Below are 6,603 nucleotides of genomic sequence, written 5' to 3'. Positions count from 1 at the left end.
TCCCTTCCTTCTAAGTCTTCCTTCTAAGTCTGTTGCCCAGGCTAGAGCTGAGACTACAGATGCGTGCCACCACACTTGGCAAATGCTTTGTTTTTTTGGTAGACACAAGGTCTCGCTCTGTTGCCCAGGCTGGTCTCCATTTCCTGGCCTCAAGTGATCCTCCCACCTCAGCTTTCCAAAGTGCTGGGATTATAGGCATGAGCCATCGTACCTGGCTGGAACCTTTCTTTTTAAAAAAGTTTTCTTTCATAAAGTCAGACTCTCTGTAGAACTGAACTGAACTGTGATGTGGTCAGCTGTTTTTCTGAAGCTGCTTCTTTTTTTGATTTTGAAAATTTTAAAAATAGGTCCAGAAAGAAAGAGAATAAACAACTGAAAATGGAAATACACATGCCTTGAGGTTACAGCTAGCCCAGGGGAGGGCTTAGCAAAATGAATATGCTGTTACTTATTATTTATTAAAATTAGAAATTATCAGGCTGGGCATGGTGTCTCACGCCTGTATTCCCAGCACTTTAAAAGGCCAAGGTGAAGCCGGGCTCAGTGGCTCAGCCTGTAATCCCGCACCTTTGGGAGGCTGAGGTGAGTGGATTGCCTGAGCCCGCGGGTTCGAGACCCGCCTGGGCAGCAAGACCTCATCTCTACAATAAATTTAAAAAAATCAGCTGGGCGTTGTAGTGCGCGCCTGTAATTCTGGCTACTCGGAAGGCTGAGGCGGAAGGATCACCGGAGCCCAGCAGGTCGAGGCTGCGGTGGCCGGGAGCGGCCACTGTACTCCAGTTTGGGCGACAGAGTAAGACTCCAACTCAAAAAAAAAAATACAAAATACAACATAAAAGGCCAAGGCAAGAGGATTGCCGGCGCCCAGGAGTTCGAGACCAACCTAGGCAACATAACAAGACAACGTCTCTACAAAAAATAAAAAAATTACCCGGGTGATGATGCACACCCTTAGTCCTAGCTACTCAGAAGGCTGAAGCAGGATTGCCTGAGCCCAGGAGGTTGAGGTTGAGGTGAACTGTGATGGTGCCTCTACACTCCAGCCAGGGTGACAGAGTGAAACCCGGCTAAAAAAACCAAAAAACCAAAAAAACAAATAAGATGCAATCCTAGCCAGGCTCGGTGGCTCAGCCTGTAATCCCACGTCTTTGGGAGGCTGAGGTGAGTGGATTGCCTGAGCCCACGGGTTCGAGACCCGCCTGGGCAACTTGGCAAGACCTCATCTCTACAATAAATCAAAATGAGCCAGGCATGGTAGCACGCACCTGTAGTTCCAGTTACTTGGAAGGCTGAGGCAGAAGGATCGCTAGAGCCCAGCAGGTCGAGGCTGCCGTGGCCAGGAGCGACCACTGCACTCCAGTCTGGGTGACAGAGTGAGATTCCAACTCAAAAAAAAAACAAAAAACTTAATAGGAGAAACATAGGCTTTTGGCCAAAGTGCTAAAGCCTGGGAGAATAGAGTTGAGGCTTCAGGCATTACCATGATTTGCATGTGTCCCCCAGAGTTCATGTGTTGGAAACTAATTCCCATTGTGACATTGTTGAGAGAAAGGACCTTGAAGAGGTGATGAAGTCATGAGAACTCTGTCCTCATGAATGGATTTATTCTGTTACTGCCAGAATGGGTTCCTTATAAGAGAAAAAAGTACCTTCTCTCAGTCCCGGACAGGAGAAAAAAATAAAAAGTACAGCCGCTTCTCTCTCTCTCTTGCTCTCACACTCTCTTGTCTTTCCTTCTTCTGCTAGGTAGTTGTGGAAGCAAAGAACTGTTGATTAAGATAAAAACCAGCCCTCACACAAAGCCCAGACGCGGAGAAAATGGTGGCAGGGGTCGAAGCTGTGGCCGAGGTAGCAGCGACGGAGATCAAAATGGAGGAGGAGAGCGGCGCGCCCGGCGTGCCGAGTGGCAACACAGCTCCGGGCCCTAAGAGTGAAGGAGAACGTCCTGCTCAGAGTGAGAAGAGGAAGGAGAAAAACATAAAAAGAGGAGGCAATTGCTTTGAGCCGTATGCCAATCCAACTAAAAGATACAGAGCCTTCATTACAAATATCCCTTTTGATATGAAATGGCAGTCACTTAAAGACCTGGTTAAAGAAAAAGTTGGTGAGGTAACATATGTGGAGCTCTTAACGGACGCTGAAGGAAAGTCAGGGGATGTGCTGTTGTTGAATTCAAGATGGAAGAGAGCATGGAAAAAGCTGCGGAAGTCCTAAACAAGCATAGTCTGAGTGGAAGACCACTGAAAGTCAAAGAAGATCCTGATGGTGAACATGCCAGGAGAGCAATGCAAAAGGCTGGAAGACTTGGAATCACAGTATTTGTAGCAAATCTGGATTATAAAGTTGTCTGGAAGAAACTGAAGGAAGTATTTAGTATGGCTGGTGTGGTGGTCTGAGCAGACATTCTTGAGGATAAAGATGGAAAATGTCGTGGAATAGGCACTGTTACTTTTGAACAGTCCATTGAAGCTGTGCAAGCTATATCAATGTTCAATGGCCAGCTGCTATTTGATAGACCGATGCACATCAAAATGGATGAAAGGGCATTACCAAAGGGAGATTTTTTCCCTCCTGAGCGTCCACAACAACTTCCTCATGGCCTTGGTGGTATTGGCATGGGATTAGGACCAGGAGGGCAACCTATTGATGCCAGTCACCTGAATAAAGGCATTGGAATGGGAAACATAGGGCCAGCAGGAATGGGAATGGAAGGCATAGGATTTGGAATAAATAAAATGGGAGGCATGGAGGGACCCTTTGGTGGTGGTATGGAAAACATGGGTCGATTTGGATCTGGGATAAACATGGACAGGATAAATGAAATCCTAAATAATGCACTGAAGAGAGGAGAGATCATTGCAAAGCAGGGGGGAGGTGGAGGTGGAGGCAGTGTCCCCAGCATCGAGAGGATGGGCCTGGCATTGACCGCATTGGGGGTGCCGGGCATGGAGCGCATGGGCGCAGGCCTGGGCCATGGCATGGATGGCGTGGGCTCTGAGATTGAGCGCATGGGCCTCGTCATGGACGGCATGGGCTCCGTGGAGCGCATGGGCTCCGGCATCCAGCGCATGGGCCCACTGGGCCTTGACCACATGGCCTCTAGCATCCCGCGCATGGGTCAGACCATGGAGCGCATCGGCTCCAGTGTGGAGCACATGGGCGCCAGCATGGGCTTCGGCCTGGAGCGCATGGCCTCCCCCATCAACCGCGTGGGCCAAACCATTGAGCACATGGGCTCTGGTGTGGAGCGCATGGGCCCTGACATTGAGCACATGGGCCTGAGCATGGAGCGCATGGTGCCCGCAGGTATGGGAGTTGGCCTGGAGCGCTTGGGCCCTGTTATGGATCGCATGGCCACCGGCCTGGAGCGCATGGGCGCCAACAGTCTGGAGCGGATGGGCCTGGAGCGCATGGGCCTGGCCATGGGCCCGGCCCCAGGCGCTGGCATTGAGTGCATGGGCCTGGCCATGGGCGGTGGTGGCGGTGCCAGCTTTGACCACGCCATTGAGATGGAGCGTGGCAACTTTGGAGGAAGCTTCGCAGGTTCCTTTGGTGGAGCTGGAGGCCATGTTCCTGGGGTGGCCAGGAAGGCCTACCAGATATTTGTGAGAAATCTTCCATTTGATTTTACATGGAGGATGCTAAAGGACAAATTCAACGAATGTGGCCACGTGCTGTATGCCGACATCAAGATGGAGAACGGGAAGTCCAAGGGGTGTGGTGTGGTGAAGTTTGAGTCACCAGAGGTGGCTGAGCGAGCCTGCCGGATGATGAATGGCATGAAGCTGAGTGGCCGGGAGATTGATGTTTGAATTGATAGAAATGCTTAAGCAGTTGCCTTTTTTAACATCGATACCAGACCTCTGAATTTGTATTTTTTCTTGTTAACCATTTTAATTTGTTGGCTGGATGTATAAAGATGTTTAAAAAATTCAGTTGCTTTTTGGGGTAATTTGAATTACTTTTTTAATGACTGGGATTCCATTTGACTGTTTGCATTGAGATTGCAATGTGCGCAATTTTTTTGTAGTTGTGGCATCTTGTTGACATCGAATATGACTTTGATAATAAATACCAGTTCCTGAAAAAAAAAAAGATAAAAACCATAGTGAATAAGAAAAAAAATGATGGCAGTTCCTCACAAAGTTAAACATAAGTTACCATATGACTCAGAAATTCCATGGCAAGGTGTATACTCAAGAGAACTGAAAACATATGTTCACATAAAGACCTGTACATGGGCCGGGCTTGGTGGTTCATGCATGTAATTCCAACACTTTGGGAAGCCAAGGCCGGAGGATTGTTTGAGGTCAGGAATTAGAGACCAGCCTGGGCAACATAGCAAGATCTCATCTCCACAAAACGTAAAAAAAATTAACCAGGTGTGGTGGCTACCCCTTTGTAGTCACACCTTCACACCTTTAAGTTGCTATAACAAAATGCCATAACTAGGTTGCTTATAAGCAACAGAAAAGTATTTATCACAGGTCTGGGGGATGGGAAGTCTAAGGTCCAGGTGCCAGCAGTCTCAGTGTCTGGCAAAGGCCTGCTTTCCAGTTCATATATGGCACTTCTTTGTGGTGTCTTACAAACGAGCTCCCTTGGGCCTCTTTTATAAGGGCACTGACCCCACTCAGAAGGGCTCCATCCTCATGTACTAACCATCTCCCAAAGGCCACACCTCCAAATACCATCACATTGGGGATTAGGTTTCAACATATGAATTTTGAGGAGACGAAAACATTCAGACCACAGCAGCCCCCAAAACAAAGAATTATTTGACCCAAAAATTTAATATTGGAGATGCTGAGAAATTCCGCTCCAGGACAAATCCCAGGAATGGGATTTCTGAGCTATGTGCTAAGTATGTGTTTAATTTTATTTTCTGGAGTGACAATAATTTTGTGTTTTCACCAATAATGTATGAGGGTCCCATTTATTTAGCATCTTCACTGGCACTTGGTATTGCCAGTATTTTTTATTTTAGCCATCCTAATAGGTTATCTTACTGTGATTTTAATTTGCATTTTCCTAATGAATAATGATATTGAATATCTTCTCATACACTTATTTGTCAGTTGACTTAGATGAAGTGTCCTTTCAACCCTTTGCTCATTTTAAAATTGGGTTGTATTTTTTTTTTTTTTTTTTTTTTTTGAGTTGGAGTCTTACTCCGTTGCCCAGGCTGGAGTGCTATGACACAGTCACGGCCACCCCAGCGTCGACCTGCTGGGCTCTGGCAATCCTTCCATCTCAGCCTTCCAAGTAACCGGAACAATAGGCACGCACTACCACACCCGGGTAATTTTTGATTTATTGTAGAGACAAGGTCTCGCCAAGTTGCCCGGGTAGGTCTCGAACCCACAGGCTCAGGGAATCCACTCACCTCAGCCTCCCAAAGCACTGGGATTACAGACTGAGCCACCAAGTCCAGCCAGGTTGTATGTTTTATTATATTAATTACTTAGAGCCTCACTCTGTTGCCTAGGCTGGAGTTCAGTGGCATGATCTCAGCCACAGCAGTCCCTGCCTGCTGGGCTCAGGTAATCCTTCTGCTTTACCCTTCCGAGCAGCTGGAACTACAGGTACATGCCATCACGCCCAGTTAATTCTTTGATTTATTATAGAGACAAGGTCTCATCAAATTGTCCAGGCTCGTCTTGAACTCCTGAGCTCAAGCAATCCTCTCGTCTCAGCCTCTCAGAGTGCTGGGATTACAGTTCTGAGCCACCATGCCCGATCTAATACACATCACATTTATACTATTGAATTTTGAAATCTGCTTGTATAATTTTAATACAAATTCTTTGTCAGCAAATACTTTCTCCCAGTCTGTAGCTTGGCCTTTTATTCTCTTAACATGTATTTCATAGAGCAAAGGTTTTTCATTTAATAAGATCCAATTTACCAATTTTTTTTTCATTTTATGGGTTATACTCTTTTTTTTGAGTTGGAGTTTCACTTTGTTGCCCAGGTTGGAATGCAGTGGCACACTCACAGCCACTCCAGCGTCAATCCTCTGGGCTCCAGCGATCCTTCTGTTTCAGTCTTCCAAGTAGCCGGAACTACAGGCATACACTATCATGTCCAGCTAATTTTTGATTTATTGTGGAGACGAAGTCTTGCCAAGTTGCCCAGGCTGGTCTCGAACCCATAGGTTCAGACAATCCACTCACCTTGGCCTCCCAAAGTGTTGGGATTACAGGCTGAGCCTGACTGAGTTATATTTTTTTTATCCAGTCTAAGAACACTTTACTTAGCCCCCATCCCCCAAATTTTCTCCCATGTGTTTTTCCTAAACGTTTTGCAGCTTTATATTTAAGCTATGATCCATTTTAAGTTAATTTTTGTGTGAGGTGTGAGGTTCTGGCTGAGACTTACTTCCTTTGCATATGGATGCCCAGTTTTTTCAATCCAACCTGTTAAGAAACTCTCCTTTCAGCCAGGCTCCATGGCTCAGCCTGTAATCCCAGCACTTTGGGAGGCCGAGGTGAGTGGATTGCCTGAGCCTGCGGGTTTGAGACCCGCCCCAGCAACTTGGCGAGACCTCATCTCTACAATAAATCAAAAATTAGCTGGGCGTGGTAGCACGCGCTTGTAGTT

The 6,603-nt window shown here is 46.9% G+C and overlaps 1 pseudogene across 1 annotated transcript; it reads left to right on the top strand.

The window, feature by feature from the left end:
• Nucleotides 1–1,800: 1,800 nt before the first annotated feature.
• On the top strand, nucleotides 1,801–4,095 carry LOC103268640 (annotated as a pseudogene). The gene has a single exon (XR_002482423.1). The product of XR_002482423.1 is annotated as a heterogeneous nuclear ribonucleoprotein M pseudogene (transcript).
• Nucleotides 4,096–6,603: the final 2,508 nt, after the last annotated feature.

The sequence above is a fragment of the Carlito syrichta genome, unplaced genomic scaffold (assembly GCF_000164805.1).
Source record: "Carlito syrichta isolate Samal-C Ts95f unplaced genomic scaffold, Tarsius_syrichta-2.0.1 Scaffold308864, whole genome shotgun sequence".
Classification (NCBI taxonomy): domain Eukaryota; kingdom Metazoa; phylum Chordata; class Mammalia; order Primates; family Tarsiidae; genus Carlito; species Carlito syrichta.
This window is presented reverse-complemented; position numbering and strand designations above follow the sequence as displayed.